The sequence below is a fragment of the Triturus cristatus genome, chromosome 2_2, assembly GCF_964204655.1.
Source record: "Triturus cristatus chromosome 2_2, aTriCri1.1, whole genome shotgun sequence".
NCBI lineage: Eukaryota > Metazoa > Chordata > Amphibia > Caudata > Salamandridae > Triturus > Triturus cristatus.
Genome location: NC_140582.1, coordinates 161795613 through 161814008, shown reverse-complemented (window position 1 = coordinate 161814008; position 18396 = coordinate 161795613).

Genomic DNA, 18396 nt, shown 5'->3' with positions numbered 1-18396 from the left:
ATCTTAAGGGAGACAAATAAGACAAATCAAAAGTTATCAAATCAGCCAGCAAATGCAAAGCAGTCGTAATTTGGTCTAAAGAATCTTATTTAACTGAAGGAAGAAGCCACCTCTTTAATCTGATATGGTACCAGCAAATTCCAAATAACCCAACAAACGATTCAAGCCAGATTTCTAAAATCCTCCAGGAGAGGTTTGAATCGGGTATCCTTGGCCCAAAGGAATTTGAGTATTAAGTGTAAAAAACACCCAAGGATTCCTGTCATTTATTTCCTGCCAAAAATTCACAAAGATGCAAAACAAAAAAAAACCTGGATGGCCTATTGTGTTGGGGTGTGACTCATTATTTGAGCCCATCTTTCCATATGTCGACACATTCCTAAAACCTTTTCTTCATAAAGTCCCCTCTTACATGCGGGATACTATGGGTTTTATACACACTGTTGAAGGACAACAATTTGATCCCTTGGAACAATGGCTGGTAACCTTGGATGTGGTTTCCCTTTACACACAAACAGTTAGGAAAAGCATTGGAAGCCATAGAATTCTATCTAGAGACGAGAACATGACCATATCGAGTACCAACACAATTCACAGGAAGCCTACCCTCCGTAGCACTGAAAAAGAATTATTTTAAAATAAAGGAAGATTCATTTTTTCAATTAAAAGGGAGGGCCATGGGTTGTCCCTTTGCACTGGAAATGGCAGTGCTCTTCATCGCAAGATTTGAAGATAAAGTCATACACAGTAACAAGAAGCACTTGATACAGTGGCACCTATATATTGATGACGTATGGTTTTTATGGAAGGGTACTGATGAAGACCTGATCACTTTTCACAATTGGCTAAACAATAGAACCCTGACATCAAATTCAGTCTGCCTAAATGCAAAACAAATCTTACGTTTCTAGATGTAGAAGTCAAACCATCAGAAAATGAATTAGTTACCACATTACACAAAAAGCCGACATACAAGAACAACACAGTTCAATATAAGAGTTTTCATCCTTGCAACCTGAAATTAAGAACAGAATACGATGTTCTCTTCGGGGGAAAGCATTTGTGTTTGCTGACTTACTGTAATTGACCCCTGTCAAAGGAAAGCTTGTTTTCAAGACACTTCTGCATGAACAAACTCATAATTCATTAGGGAGTATTGGAAATGTAAATATTTGGCTGAATTTCCAGTACAAGGAACTACTGGAGAATATGCGTCGATCATTTCATGAGATATATGGAAATATTGCAAATTATATTAGAGTTGGACTTCTGACAAAGGCAGATCGGAGGACCTTAGAAACTCTACTTAGCAAAAAACTATTTGTGTCTAAGAAACAGCAGCACAAGAGAAGAAGAAGAAGAAGAAGCAAAATCAACAGTTTGTTTAATGCCTACAATTCAAGATTGCACCAACTGGAGAAAAAAGACATTTTGGAACCTACAGCTATTGACAAAATAGAGCTCCAGTGAGTAGCAATAGTGCCAAATTTTAAGGTAAACTGGTTTCATTTGAGAAATCTGTATCTTAGACTACTGGATTAGAAAAGTGTTTACGTGTGTTAACACTGTAGAGTAATTTTGCAGCGTAATTTGAACATTGAGGAAGGATTGGTAAATGGTATGATGGGTAAAGTTATTGATTTAATTAATTTTCCAAATAGGAATGAGGTTGAATACTTTGAAATACAATTTGATCAGATTGATGGCATCAAACAGATTGGCCAATGCGTTGTACATTTTTTGCTAGAGAAATAATTATATGTCTGGCGCAAGCAGTTCCCACTCTCTCTAGCATATGTTGTAGTACATTCTGCTTCAGGCAATGGAGATGTAGTAGACATGCATAGTTGATCTGCAATATTTTCTCTCAAAAATCACCAAGACGCTCAGGAATTTATTATGGTGATGCTTGGATGTTTGGAAGCAGAAGAAGTTAATTTTGATTCATTAAGTGGACAGTGTTAGACATGGAACCATGATTGTGAAGATTGCTCCTTTGCAACTACTACTCAAATCAATTTGGAAAGAGTTAGCTACTTAACATTACCATATTTTCAAACTGTGTCTTTTGACAGGCTAATGAAAAATGCAAACCAAAATATGGATTGCTCCAATTGTATAGACAGATTGTATGTGTACCTGGCAGATACAGAGAAGTAGAAAATACATGATATTAATGCTACAAAGATGCAGAGCTGATGGATCAAAAATAGAAACTGAAATTACAAACTTCAAAGCAGAGCTAATGTTAGTTTCTGGAAGAATGTACACAGCAGTGGCTATTATCTTTCATGAAGGAGTTCACATAACTTCAAGACACTATACTGTGTATTTAAAAAATTCAACCGGACAGAATGAAATGACATCAAGCTTAGTTTGAAACAAAAAATACCTTTCAAACTCCTTGATAATTTTCTTCTTTCTTCAACCAAGGTTTTGGCAAAGATTAGCATTTAAGGAGTGGTATACAGTGTTTGCTTCTTATGAATGATCAGTGTATAAGAAATGATTCAGCCTAGCAGTGGTGATGTCTTCAACATAGACTCAAAAATTTGAATATGCACTATATCTATTTTGTGAAATCGACTATTTCAGTATCATATCATTTTTTGTGTGGATATATTTGTTTATAATAGATGAGAACCTTTAGCTAGAATTATGTATTAAGTATTTGTAGTAAGTGTGATGAACGGTGTGACTAATTTGAAGGGGAATACTGTGCAGTTCAGTTTCTTTTTACTACAATCTACATGATTGTTTTTTCCCCACAGTTTAACGACGATTTTTTATACAGTACATTGTGTAAAATGAATAAGATGAGAACAGTAAAACACTGAAAATTATATGTTTCAAGCAAATAAATGTGTTTCACAGTGTTATATTTGTGAAATGCTTTAATATTAAAATACATTTTTATTTTATAGAAATGTTAACTTTACTCTGAAACTTTTATATATGTCACAACAACATATATTTATGTTTTCTCACTTTTATAACAGATCGATGGAGTCAAGTTTTGGAGACAAGTTGGTAATTAACTCTGTATATAATTGTATTAATATACATAAATAGATAGACTAACCAATGCAGACTCTAAGAAACCCTTAAAAACAGTAATGCATTCACTAACATATTCACCCACTCACTGCTACACAGACTGATACACACTGGGACTCACTAACACATACACTGGCACAACTATGGACACACTGATGCATTAACTGACATACTCACTCAGTGATGCACACTTGACAAACGCTAGGTCTCACTAATACAAATACTAACACACCCATGGACATCCTGATGCATTCTCTAACAAATCACTGACTCCCTCATATACACACTCATATACACACTGAGATGCTCTGGGACTAGCTGATACATACACTGGCACATCCATGAACACACCAATCCATTCAGTCACACATTCAAACAGTTACTCATTCACACCCTGACACACTCTGGGACAAACTGATACATATACTGACACACCCATGGATTAACTAATGCATTCACTAACACATTCACGCACATACTTCTACACACACTGACACACTCTACAACTCACTAATATGTACACTGACACACTCATGAATGCACTGATGTATTACGTGACATACTCACTCACTCAGTCATACACACTCTCACATACACTAGCTCTCACTAATAAATTCATGCACTGAAACACCCATGGACACATAGATGCATTAAATTACATACTCACTGTTAGAAATGGGGGTCTCTAGTTGGCAGAGGTAGGTACCTTTGTCCAAATAGGGACCCTTGATTCTAGTCAGGGTAATGGGGCTACACTTCTAAAATAACCCCTGCTCACTCCCTTGGTAGCTTGGCATGAGCAGACAGGCTTATCTCAGAGGCAGTGTGTAAAGCATTTGTGAACAAATACAGTAATACAGTGAAAACAGAACAAATGAACACCACACCAGTTTAGAAAAATAGGTAATATTTATGTAAACCAAAACAAGAACAAATGACAAAAAGACACAATACAGTAATCAAAATATGACTTTCAGATGGTAGAAATAGTTCAGTTCAAAGCAAATTGCAGATGCAACACTTTTCACACAAAGTACCTGGGATGCGTCATGCAAACGTACAAAACAGGCTGCAGGGAAGGTGAGGCATCAGTTCCTTACACTCAAAGAAGGTGATGTGTCATTTCCATGCTCCTGGGGAGCTGATGTGTTGGTTCCTTACTGCTGCGCATGGGAGGTGTTGCATCGATTTCTTACTGCATCCTCCAATGATGCGACAAACTTGGCGCCTCAATGCAATGCGACGATCAGGAACAATGCGTGTATTCTTCCAGCTCCCAGCGTAAAACAGTCTCTAGAGGTCCAAAACAACAGCAGGCACCTATTTGCAGGTCAGAACGCCCAGCAAGGAAGTTCAGGGGAGAAGGTGGTGAAGTCTTTGTGTCTCTGAGACTTCAGAATAGGAAGCAAGCTTAGTTTCAAGCCCTTGGAGATCTTCCTCAAGCAGGGGACACAGCAAACAGCAAAGTCAGCAAACAGCAAAGGCCTTTTCTCTTTTCCTTGGCAGCAAGTAGCCACTGCAGGCCAACCCCAGACAGCAAACAGCATAGGGACAGTATTCCTCCTCAGCTTCTCCGGTTGTTCTCCTGGGCAAAGGTTCCTCTTGATTTCCCAGAAGTGATCTGAAAGTCTGGGGTCTGGGCCCCTCTTTTTATCCCCAAAACACCTTTGTTCTCTGAAGGCAGAGAGTGTCTGTACCCAGCCAAAACCAGTTCTGTGGGGCACTTTGGAAGTGCACAGAAAACTCCATTGTTAGTGTGGTCCCTAGCTCCAGACAGGGGGGGCAGAGCCATCATTGTGGAAGCCAGGCACAGCCCTATTCAGGTGTAGGTGCTATTCCTCCCACCACTCCAAATGCAGGCCAGGCCTATTCAGCCCAGCCCTGACTCATCAGACTCTCTGAAGCCACTGCTTCTCCCCAGCTCCTTACACTCCAAGGCCAGACATACAATACACAAATGTAGTAGAGTCACCCTGCATGGCTAAGCAAGAAAAAAACTACTTTCTAAAAGTGGTATTTTCAAACACAGAATGTATAAATCACACTCACTAAAAGATGCATTTTAACATTCTGAGTTCAGGCATATAAAACTTTATTTTTCTACCTTGTTCCCAAGGGCAGTTATGTTTATAAGATATTATAAACAAACTCCCCATTCTGTCCTTTGGGAGTAGGTAGCCTTGCAATAGTGAAAAACGAAATTGCCAGTATTTCACTATCAGGACATGCCACACACATCAAGGCATGTCCTAACTTTCACATACAATGCACCCTGCCCACAGGGGTAACTTGGGCCTACCATAGGGGTGACTAACATATAAGAAAAGGGAAGGTTTAGGGACTGGCAAGTGTGCACTTGCCAAGTCGCCATGGCAGTACCAGACTGCACACAAGATCTGCAATGACAGGCCAGAGTTTACATTTACAGGCTGCTTATGTGGTTGGCAAAATCAGTGCTGCAGTCTACTAGCAGCATTTGATTTACAGGCCCAGGGCACACACAGTGCACTATAATAGGGTCTGAATAGTAAATCAAATATGCCAATCATGGAATCACCAATCCATAACAACAATTTACAAAGGGAGCACTTGCACGTTGGCACTGAACAGCAGTGGCAAAGTGCCCAAAGCAGGTAGCCCAGCAAAATTAAGTTCAACATACATCAAAAACACAGGAGGCAAAAGGCAAAAATACAGGGGAAACCCACGCCAATTGTGCCAGGTCCAACACTCACTCACTGAATCATGCACATTCTGATACACCCTAGGTCTCGCTCATTCATACATTTTCACGCCCATGGGCATACTGATACATTATCTGACAAAATCAATGACTCTGGGACTAGCTGACATATCCACAGACACACCAATCCATTCACTAACACATTCAACAGTTAGTCATACACAACCTGAAACACTCTAGGACTAACTGATGCATACACTGACATACCCATGGATTCACTAATGCATTTAGTAACACACTCACATACTTACTTCTATACACCCTGAGACAATCTAGGACTCCCTAATACATACACTGATACAGCCATTAACACACTAATATATTACCTAACACAATCAGCCTCTTACTCGTACACACTCTGACACATCCTAGGACACACTGATACATGCCTTGACACACCAATCCATTTAACTAATACATTCACTAACACACTCACACACTTACGTATACACACCTTGAGATACCCTAAGAGACACTAATAAATACACTGATGGTACCTTTCACACACTAAAAAGTTCCTGAGACACTTTATCATACTCACAGAAACACACCCCAACACTGACTAATACATATACTAACATCCCCATATACACCCATCTATACACTATATATACAATAAATAAATCAAACAAAAAAACAGCTCTTTTTTGATTAATTGGCTAGGTTCTAAAAAGGAACCTGTTTTTAAAGGATTAATGTACCCCCAAAAAATTGCACTGAACCATTCCAAAACCAGTTCCATGTCAACGGTCATGATATCAAGGTCAAAATAGAGCCAACAAATGTTGACGGTGATAAAAAAAATAGCAAGTATGACTATTAACAATGTGTGAATATTCAGCAACAGACATTTTAGTCCAACAGGCATATGACACCATAAAAATGCGTTGTCATGTGTGCTATATTGGAGGCCACAGCTGACACCATTATGATTCCTGAGGTGGATGGTGCTGCAACAGTCAGAGATGAAGCATAAGGATGGGAAGCAGCTTCTTTCTCACATAGCATCCTGTGATACATTTTCTCATAGATTGTTTTACTATGCTTCCACATGGAAGAGATGCTGTAACTCTACTTTTTCACTGTTCCTTATGAAAGTTATTTGCAACCGATGCTGCACTTTACCATATTAGCATTTTTTTTTATCCTGATGGTATACTGAAGAATCGACAGATGTCACTTTCCTCCCTCCAAGGTGCTACATGTTCTTCATCCTCCTTGTTTTCAAGTACAACAGGATCTATAGCCGGTGTTAATGCTGGAGCCATTGTAAATCGTTGTTGACTTTTACAACAGTAAAAACAACAGATTCTCTATGTGCTCCTTTCTCTCAAGCCTAATAAAGTTTGAAGTTCCGGGTGGGGTTCAATGGGAAAAAAGGATGGTCTTTATGTGTCCAATTAAATGAAGAGGGTTTGCTGGGTTTCCAAGGAAATCTGCGGTGCTGATCGGCAGATTTGCAGTGCCGTCAAACAGCAATTTGAGTGAGTTATACTTATAAATAAATATGTTATCATACATTGTACACCTCTAATATGTCCACCCTATTAATTCAATCTGAAAAAAGTGTTGTATATAGGAGGAATTTCATTTTATGCATTTTTGGGGATGTAATCAGTGATTGCACTGACCATATGATGAGTGATGTATTTTATGATGTCAGAAGCAGTGTATTGCGGGATATTAAGTTGTAGTTGTAGCTAGTCAAAAATAGAATGTTTCCCTTTGGGTATAAAGAATTTAACACTAACAAAAATAAATTATACTGATTAAAAACCACACAACCATTCATCCAAATTGGGGCCAATATCACCAAGAAGCACTGTGTAAATTCATATAAAATTGTACACTTTTATTTAAAAGGCTGGGAAATGTCTTTAAAACACATTCAATGTAATAATAAATGTGTGAAAAACAAGCTGTACATACAGTTCTGTTCTTTATCAGACCTATATGAAAATTAGAGCACACACCAAAGTATGTCATGTACAAAGTATCAAGCATAATTAAAAACAACATTAAAAATCATTTTCACACAGAAGGAGAGTACCATTTGTTTTTGTCATTAAAGGCCCACTAATCGAACAATAAATCATTGGTTAAACCACAACCAAATATAAAAAAAAGTCTCTTATTTCAACCAATGTTGAGTCGATTTAGTGTTAGGACATTTCAGGATTGACACATTTCGGTGGGTTCTTTATGATCCAAACCACCTTCTTCAGGAAAGGAATAGATGTCTCCCACTAATTAGAATCGATTGCAAAACATGTGAGAAGAAACAAAAACATTTTCAGATTCAAGCCAGTCTCGACAATTTAAAACAAAATATAGTTGTACTCTAGATAATACATCCTACATACACATAAACATATCTGTTTAAATATCATGGTTGTATAAGAATGGCAATTAGTCAAACTCTTATTTGCTCATATAAATACATCTTTTATATAAATGAAAAACCATATTTAACGTGCCTTGGTGATATTGGAATCGCTCAAACTAATGTCTACTCATACACTTCTACACTTACACAACACAACTATAATCCTGTCTATTTTTTATATCCCAATCCTAATGAGTAAAGATATGGGAATTAATCCACCAGCAATTCAGCATATTGTGCTCAATATTTGATGAAACCTCTAGCCCTTATGCCTCATCAGGGGTTTCTGAACGATCCCATAAACATGTGGATCTTTATCATGAACTTTGGAAAAGCAAAAAAAAGAATGATAAAGTTTATGCATAAAAACTAACTAACTGGATACCACACCAATGTCATGCCTCCCGCCCACTAATCAAGAAGAGGAATAAAAATTCCTGACATTATTTATATGGTTCTTTTTTTCATACTCTGTATGGGATTAAACTGTCTCCACTGGTGATTTGTTCCAAACAACGATTACATAAATCAGCTCTTATTGGGGTCCAATAGGTGCCTGCAAATGTCAACAAAATATGTTCTTTTTTATAAAAAGAAAAATCGTACTTGTTTTTTTTATCATGGGTTATCTGATGTTTATATTTAAAATATATATATATATATATATATATTATCTACTGGCGGTCGCCAGTAGATAGTTATAGTTAGGACCCTGTTTCCATAGGAAATCCGCAACATTCTATTTGGAATAACTTTGGCGCCGGTCAATGAATCCTCGCGAAATTTTCAAAATAGGTGGGGCGCTACGCTCCGCTCCTACCCTGAAAGTCTCGGGGGGATTCGTCATGCGGGGGCTGAGAAAAAAGGGGGGTCCCAAAGCGCATTTTTCCCATGCATTTTTCCATAGGACCTTTAGACACAGCTACAGCCCGAACGGCTGAACAGAGTTACTTGAAATTTGGCAGAGAGGTAGTCCTCAGGTCAAGGAAGTGCCTTTTGTAGGTCTGGTGTAAATCTGTTCAGTAGTTCCTGAGAAAATAGCATTTAAATCAATATATATATGTGGGCGGAGCCTAACCACACATCTCATCCTGAGATCTGATTGGCTGTCAGCACTTCATCCAAGAAGTGTTGGCAGCCATCTTGGGACCAATATACATGATAGCACCTCATTAAAAAGCATTGCAGTTAATAGAAGGTTTTAAGACTTTAGTTACATTATAAATCATTTGTTGATGGTACCATACTCATTTTAGGAATTGTGGTATGTTCTAAGGTGATTTCACCATGTGAAAAAGCCTTCTGCTGGGATATCATGATTGAGAGAAAAATATTTTCTCATGCTTTTACCACAGAGGTTTGGAAGGTGATCTATAAGCTAAACTGAGAGCTTATTTTCTGTAAATTCACATTATCTTTCTCAGTCATGTGAGAATGAAGTCTGACATTCTCAGTAAAACATGTACATCCAACAAGGGCAGAGACTGTCAGTTGATTCCTTTGTGTTCTACTGCAGCTTTCCAGAGTGTTCCAAAGAACTACTAGAGCGCTAACCGTCCTACTTATGATAAATGTATGGCACACCTGAAGCCATCTTGCTTGGATTAAAGTGGTAACTCTTAAAACATTTAATTTAAAAAGGAACAAAATGAGGGGGTTCATTTTTCCATAAAAAGTATGATTAGTGCTGCAGAAAGAAAAATTAGGGCACATTTTGAGTGACTTCTCAAATCCTCTTCTATTTCATTAAAAAATTCTGACATGCAGACTGAAACATGCACTTTCAATACCAGCAGCAGTTTTCCCTGGTGAGCAGTAGCTTTACTACAGTGATCTAATGAGCAAAAAGAGTGCTAACATTCTGATTTTATGGCAAATGTGTGACACATTTGAATGCCTTCTTGATGGAATCAAAGTAAAAAACTGAAAGTATTTCCTACTGAGGAGACTGCAGTAAATGAGGAAATTAGGAAACTTCATAACAAATAAGTCTCCCAAGATGGCCACCAGAGACAAAAGAGCCCAAATGTAGCCCAAATATCACCCAGATGTAGCCCAAGTATAGCCCAATGACAGAATGTCCAAGAATGTTCTTAAAAACAACTAGAGCACTTACTGTCTTCATTATGACAAAAGTATGGCACACCTGAAGCCATCTTGATTGGAATAAACTGGTAACACTTAAAACATTTAATTTAAAAAGGAACACAATGAGGGGGTTCATTTTGCCATAGAAATTATGATTAATGCTGAAGAAAGAAAATGAGGGCACATTTTGAGTGACTTCTCAAATCCTCTTCTATTTCATTAAAAAATTCTGACATGCAGACTGAAACATGCACTTTTAATACCAGGAGCAGACTTCCATGGTGAACAGTAGTTTTACTACAGTGATCTAATGAGCAACTAGAGTGCTAACATTCCGAATTTATGGCAAATGTGTGACATATCTGAATACCTTCATGATGGAATCAAAGTAAAAAACTGAAAGCATTTCCGACTGAGGAGACTGCAGTACATGAGGAAATTAGGAAACTTCATAACAAATAAATCTCCCAAGATGGCCACCGGAGACAAAAGAGCCCAAATGTAGCCCAAAATCACCCAGATATAGCCCAAATATAGCCCAATGACAGAAGTGTGCAAAACACTTATTATTTTGTGTTTTTGCAGTGTTATATAGTGCAGACTTGTCAGGTATTGGAGTGCTTTACATGAGCATTGGTTACATCACACAAGAACAAATTCATTTTGGTTGTAGACATGGGGAGACTAAGTGATTTGACCAGAATCACAGAATGTCGAGCTGAAGCAGAAACTTCAACCTGGTTCCCCAGTTGCAAAGTCTGCAGTTCTGGAAGTAACACCACATCCTCTCCCCTAAGTGCAACATTTAATCAAGTTTTCAACTAGATAAAAAAACATAAAGATAACAAATAATTTAAAAGTGCTTTGTCGCTATTTGAAAACTCAGAAAATATGTCCTTATTTTAGTCTTTTAGAGCACTAACCATAATTTTGATGCCAATAAGACCCTCTCATATATGTAATTTCTAAAGGAATGCTCTAGGTATTACAGTTTTGATTACATCAAGATGATGTCAGGCGTTCCACACTTTTGTAATAAATATAGAATGTTAGCAATCTAGTTGTTCATTAGGATACTGTTGAGAGGCAGAGGCCAGGGGCACGGACTCTGAAAATTGAAGGCAGGTAGGAGGGTGCAAAGGCAACAATTTAACCACACTGAGCAGGCAGGAAGGGCCGTGGAAGCACAACAGACTATGGAGGGCAGTGGAAAGGGGGGCAGGGGCAACAAACCAACAATACAGGACTTGCAAGAGAGGCTGTTGGAGGGAAGATCTATTACGGGTCAAGGAAGCTAGGGGCGGTCCCCAGAGCCCCGGGAGCCACCACAGAACTGAGCAGGAGAGTGAGTCAGGGACAAAAGGGGCATCTTAATTTGAGCCGGGGTGCCTAGGAACGCTTGCTCCAAAAATGAAGAAAACAGACATATGAGACATGGAATTGGAGGCAGAATACAATGGCAGTTTAATGAGAAGATGCAACTTCAAAGAAACCGCAGAATAGAGACATAAAGTACAAAATACAGAATCCAGATAATCATACAGCTGTCATGATATTCTCTGTATCTCAATTAATGGACTGACAGAGAGAGAGAGAAAACACATCTATAAATGCATCATGAGAAACAAGTTACACCAAGGAAAATGTTACCTAGGGACACTCACATTTACTCTTAGAGCAAGCATTCCTGCAATTACAATACAACATCTTTTAAATGCAAAAGTAAAGAGAACAATGGTTAAACATAACATGACATTTCATATAGGTAAAATAGAATAAGATACTTCAAGCAAAGCAGAGCAAGACATTTTAAGCAAAGGAAGACAAGAGCTCCCAGTTCTTGGGGAAAACCTGCACAGCCTGTTAACCTACATACAGACGGCGAGGTTGTCCGTCGATATCTGTGGGTGCTCCCTTTTTATATCATTTTGTGGGCTCCTTTGCACGCTACATCTACCTACGTATGCTACCCAAAAGCTTCGTCTGCAGATTTTACCAGACATTTCGTCATTTACCCACTTAATGCTGACAATGGACTGGGTGAAAAGGTCAGTCTCTCAGGCCAATCGCTTATCGTAAGTTCCATAGAGCAAGCAGAAAATAATGGGTATTGTACAGGAATTCAATATATTCATGTATAAAATCTCCTCAGTTCTCCTAACTTGACGCTCTGCGGTTGCCACTTCCTTAAAAGCGGGAAACCTGCCCAGGAAGCAAGTACCAGTCCAGGATGCAGCCTACTGTATGTCGACAGCTTCAGGGGGATGTTGAACTTTGATACCGAGCACGGAGCACTCGGGTAGGGTGGGGGCTACTAGTTTGGAGCAGAAGGCCTCGCAGACCTGCCTTCAGACTGCTATACACTAAAATTGCAGAGCTATGGTCAATTTAACAAAGAGGCCTACATATTGAACAGAAGGGCCTACACAGGGGTTTTATGCTGGCTGAGTGGTAAGGATGTCTCAGGATAATTATATAGCAACACAGGACCCGCTGGTCAATTTAATACGGCCTACAAATGCGGCTGGCAGGGCAAGGACAAGGGTCTCATACTTCAGGTGTGGACAGAACGGGCCAGGGGCCCCCTGTGATACAAAATCTACCCTCCTTCAAGGCTGTGGCAATGTAATAGACCATTGTGGGCAGAAGGAAGAGGCAATGGTAGTACAACCATACATGCCAACAGACCCGATTCAGCCAGGAAACGTCCAATGTTTTTAAGCTCAAATGGGCTTTATTTGATCTGTCTCCTGTCTACAATATCCTCTTTTTCAATGTAACTCAAAGGGGAAAATCAATACCCCAGTTTTTTTTCAAAATCTCCCTCTTACCAAGTTCAAAATGTTCGCAAGTATGGTACATTGGATCATGGAAGGAAATGGGATAGGGACATGGACTTGGATAACAGAGGACAGGAGAGACATGGAGAGGTGCACCAAACTGACCCTGCAGGGCAGGCATCAGGGTTTGCAGCAGCACAATACACCACACAGGGCATGCAGGACGGGAGTGCAGCACAACAATCCATAGAAAGCAAGAGGGAGGGGACAGGACCATGCACATGGACAACAGAGAACAGAGGGGCAAGAGGCAATGGTAGCTAGCTGACCATAATGGACAGACAGGAGAGAAGGCTGCAGCATAACAGACCATAAAGGGCAGGAGGGACGGATCAGGGGCATTACAATGGAACAGACAAGCCAGGAGGGAGGGAGTAGGGGTCTGCACATGTAAACAGAGGGCTGGGGGCAAGGGGGCAGGGCAGGAGCAGCAAGATAGCCATGGAGGTCAGGCAGGATGGGCACTAGAAGCAAGACACAACATGAAGAGCAACAGTGAGACTGTGATGGCATACACACAGACCATGGAGGGAAGGTGGGAGGGGGTCAGGGGCAGCTAACTGACCACACAGGGAAGGTGGGAGGGGCCATGGCAGCACAGAAGACCATGCATGGCAAGTGGGAGAGTTAGTGGCAGCACAATGGCTATGATGGGCAAGAAGGAGGGTGCAGGGGCATGCACAAAGGACGATGGAGGATAGAAGGGAGGGTCAGGACCTGTGCACAGACAAGAAAGTTCAGGGGAAGGGGCCTCACAACAGACCACACGGGGCAGGCAGGAGGAGCAGTTGCAGCACAACAGACCAGGGAGGGCAGAAGGGTGTGGCAGTACAATGGACCATGTAGGACAGGAGCAAGAGGATAGAGGCATGGCATGTGGACAGGCAGGGTGGAGGTGGCAGGGACAGGTTACAGTCATCTGACAATGCTAGGCAGGTGGGAGGGGAGTGGCAGCTCAACAGAACACTCAGAGTAGATAGGAGTGGCAGGTCCATGGGACATGGTGGGCAAAAAGGATGGAGCAGGGGCATGCACAAAGACATCGGAGGGCAGGGGGAAGGAGAATAGGGGCAGCAAGCTAAGCACAGAGTTTAAGCAGGAGGTCAATGATGGGGCATAGAATTGGGCAATGGAGGGCAGAAGGAGTGGACTGGTACATCATACTAAATTGAGGGCAGTGGCAGCACATCAGACCATGCATGGCAGGAGGGAGGAGGCTAGTCCATGGATTCACACAACAGAGGATAGGGAGGAGGGGGATGGGGCAGCAAGCTAACTGTTCAGAGAAGGCGGGTATTAGAAACTTTATTGTTTTTAAAACATTTTGTCTGTGCAAACTACTTAAAATATGAACAAGTATGCAGCATAATCTCACTTTTATTCAGGAAGAAGAAGACGTTAGTGACTGTGACTCCGGGCTCACTTGGCAAAAACACCCCCTGACCCTCCACCCCCTATCGCAAAATGTAATGCCCGTGAAAAGGGTAGGTGAACACAGTGTTATATAGAACATAGTCCTGAGAGCACGATTGAAAATGAAAACTAGATATAGTGTATGGTATAAACTATGCACCAAAAAGTGTGATATAAGATGAACCAGGCGTGAAATATAATATGCAATACATTGTGCGCAATGACAGATTCATTGGAGAGCGCGAGATAGCACAGGCACTAGCGCGTGCTATGCGATATGCGCCTTGGAGTGTAATATGCACAGGGCAGTGTTGTGTAACCTAACTAGTCTCTAAAGTTGTAATATAAAATATGTGCTGGGGAGTGTAACGTTGCATATGCACTGTGACAAAGATATGGATCCCAAATTGTAATATGTATGGCATAGCGCTGTGCGTTATAACATAGGCATCGAGGAAGGCACGTTAGATGGGGCAATATAACCCGTGCGAAGACAAGTGTGGCATGACATTTTCACGGGGTGGTGTTACAGTGCACATGGGCTAGAGAGTGTCATAGCATATGCACTAGCTAGTGGAATACAATACAGAGGTGTGTGGCACTCGGCAGGCAATGGTGGGTGTAACACAGCATTGGGCTCTGTCAGGAGCGCGCTGTGACTCGCAAGTGATGTTCGTCCCCTTTCCAGAGAGTAAAATAAAAAGTAATACACATCCGGCAGTGGATGTGTGTTTTATTAACTGTGAGGGGGGTTTCTTGCATAGTTTTGGTCGAATTTTTGTCGAATCCCCTTTGAATGGCTTGGTGTGCATGTGTATTAAATGTGCCCGTCAATAGCTACCCATGTTTGTATAAATAAACGACAAGGGTGTCTACCGGGATTAGGCACGGTAGAGCATCAGACATGTCAGAGCTTCACTAGTGGTGTAAATACATTCCACGTGGATTAATTGCATGCATAGTCGCCTTTTAATGAATATCACGCAAATCGTCATGGTGATAGGTACGTACGGTTTGTCCAGCATGTCCTAGGTGTGTCTATAAATATATATTTTTAAAAAATAATAAAAAACAGTGGCCGGCCCTGGGGATTGGGGTCAAAAAAATATAATTAGGAGACAGGCCCTGGGGGATGGGGTCATCAGGGCCAATAAATTAGAATAAGAAGGGGAACCACACAGCCCCCCTTCTTAAAAAAATAAAATAAATAAAAGACTGGCATCGTGCCGGAGGCCATGCCCCCTCCATGCAGCACTCTGCAAACGCGCCCCCAATAGGCATCTCCAGTATGCGCCAGGGAGCTGCGCTGCAGACAGGTGTTCTGAGGCCAAGCCCCTTTTTACACCTCTCTGCAACGCAGCTCTGTGGCGCTTACTGGAGGTACCTAGTGGTCTAGTGTGACCCTAGGGACCCTTAGGATTCAAGGGGACTTAATCTCTCAACTTAGAACAGCCACAGGGTGCGTTTACACAGTGGTGAAGGGAGGGGACGGGGCCTGAGGTGACGTGTGCAAACACGCACCATGGCACGTTTTAAATTGGGGATATAATTTCCCTTCAATACTGAGGGCCCCTGGGGGCTAACTAGCCCACCAAGTGCTTCCAGTAAGCGCCACTGAGCTGCATTGCAGAGAGGTGGTCCAGGCCGTGCCACTTTTTACACCTCTCTGCAACGCAGCTCTGTGGCACTTACTGGAGGTACCTAGTGGGCTAGTTGGACCCTAGGGACCCTCAGGACTCAAATGAACTTAATCTCCCAACTAAAAACAGACACAGGGCGTGTTTACACAATGGTGAAAGGAGGGGACGGGGCCTGAGTTAACGTGTGCAAAAACGCCCTGTGGCCTGTTTTAAGAGGTAGTTTTAATCCCCATGCCCTATTATATACTAGGGGCTTATAGAGGAGGTAAGGCTAATCACAGGGGGACCCCAACGCATAATGTTCCCTAGTGTATGTAGGTGTTTTCACTGTATTCTAAGTGTCTTTTAACATAGCACTGGCTCTAGGACTGGTTAGTCAGACTCAGTTACCACCAGTATCCGTCTGAAAAAGTTGAGGGTACAGGATGATTTTGCAACAAGGCTTCTTTCTTCTCTTCTTTTTGTTCTTTCTGCACGTTATCCTTCTTCCTGCACTTATCTTCGTATTTGAGGACTTCTGTTGCTTCTTTCTGCACTTCTTTTGTTTCTTTCTGTGCATTTTTTCTTCTTTCTTCACATGTCCTATCTCTGTAGGCATAGTTAGAAATTAGCATTTAAAAAACCTTTGAAATTAACAGAAAAAACCATAGGTTTCAGGCACGTTATAGTTAGGAATTAGCATTTAAAAAACCTCAGAAATTCACTGAAAAAACCATAGGTTTCAGGGGTGTTATAGTTAGCTGGACTTTTCACTTGTACAAAACCATTGAAATTGCCCCGTTATAGTTAGTTCAGCTAACTATAACTCGCGCGCCCGCAATGCACTGCTGATGACGTCACATATTACATCACTCATGACATGGTCAGTGACATCACTCATGACATCACTGATGACATCTCAAATGACATCACTGATGACATCATCCTTGTGATAGAGTGGCAGACCTCCTCTCACCCTAATATAACCTTTGATACACACATTCAAAAATAGAGACTAAGATTTTCAAAACAATGGACATACCAATACCAGTTACAACAACCTCTTCAGTAATTCTAAGATCCACATACACATCCACTCATTCACCAACAGTCCAATACAGTCACTCATACATGTACTCACTCATCATATGTACTCATACACCTATACATCCTGTTACACAATGCCACTCATCCATAGAGTTACTCACACACATAGTCACTCATGCTAATAAAGAATCAAACATACATTTACTTGCATATACAGTTATACACACACCACCACACTTACTTCTACGGAAACTTACACATACTTAGTCTTTTAAACAATCACTTATAGGAACACATACTTATTCATACAGGAACTCTTTCAATCTCTCACTCTCACATATACTCACATATATACACCAATAGTCACATATACTAGTTTAAAACATATGTAGTTACTCATAAAGACACTATTGAGACAGTCATTCACTCACTAACACACCCATACACACACTCATCCACCCATACAGTCCTGCACACATACTGTGTTCAACACATACAAACAGTGAGTCACTCATTTATGCACCTATGCACTACGTAATACCCCCCACCGAACCATGCAGACACTCAGACTGATACTCAAAAAACCAACTAATAACCTATATAGACACCCATGTAGCTACTCACCAACCCATGCAGCCACTTATACACAAAGTGAGAGACTGATACAGATATTTACATATTTAAACATTACTCACTAAGCCATGTATTCACTATGATACACTTAATCAGTCAGTTACACAATCAATTTTTCAAAAACAAATCATCCATTTAGACACTTATATACCCATTTATTCTTCCATCGACCTTGAGATATACATATATAAAACATATTTAATTTTCAGAATAACACACATTCACTGGATGATGTCATCAGTGATGTCATCAGTGATGTCATTTGAGATGTCATCAGTGATGTCATGAGTGATGCCACTGACCATGTCATGAGTGATGTAATATGTGACGTCATCAGCAGTGCATTGCGGGCGCGCGAGTTATAGTTAGCTGAACTAACTATAACGGGGCAATTTCAATGGTTTTGTACAAGTGAAAAGTCCAGCTAACTATAACACCCCTGAAACCTATGGTTTTTTCAGTGAATATATATATACATATATTTGTAGAGGAATTTACTCGCATCAGTTTCATTTATCTATTGAGAGCCCTCCATGTATGCAATGATAAAGGAGTTTTAAACCCAAGGCT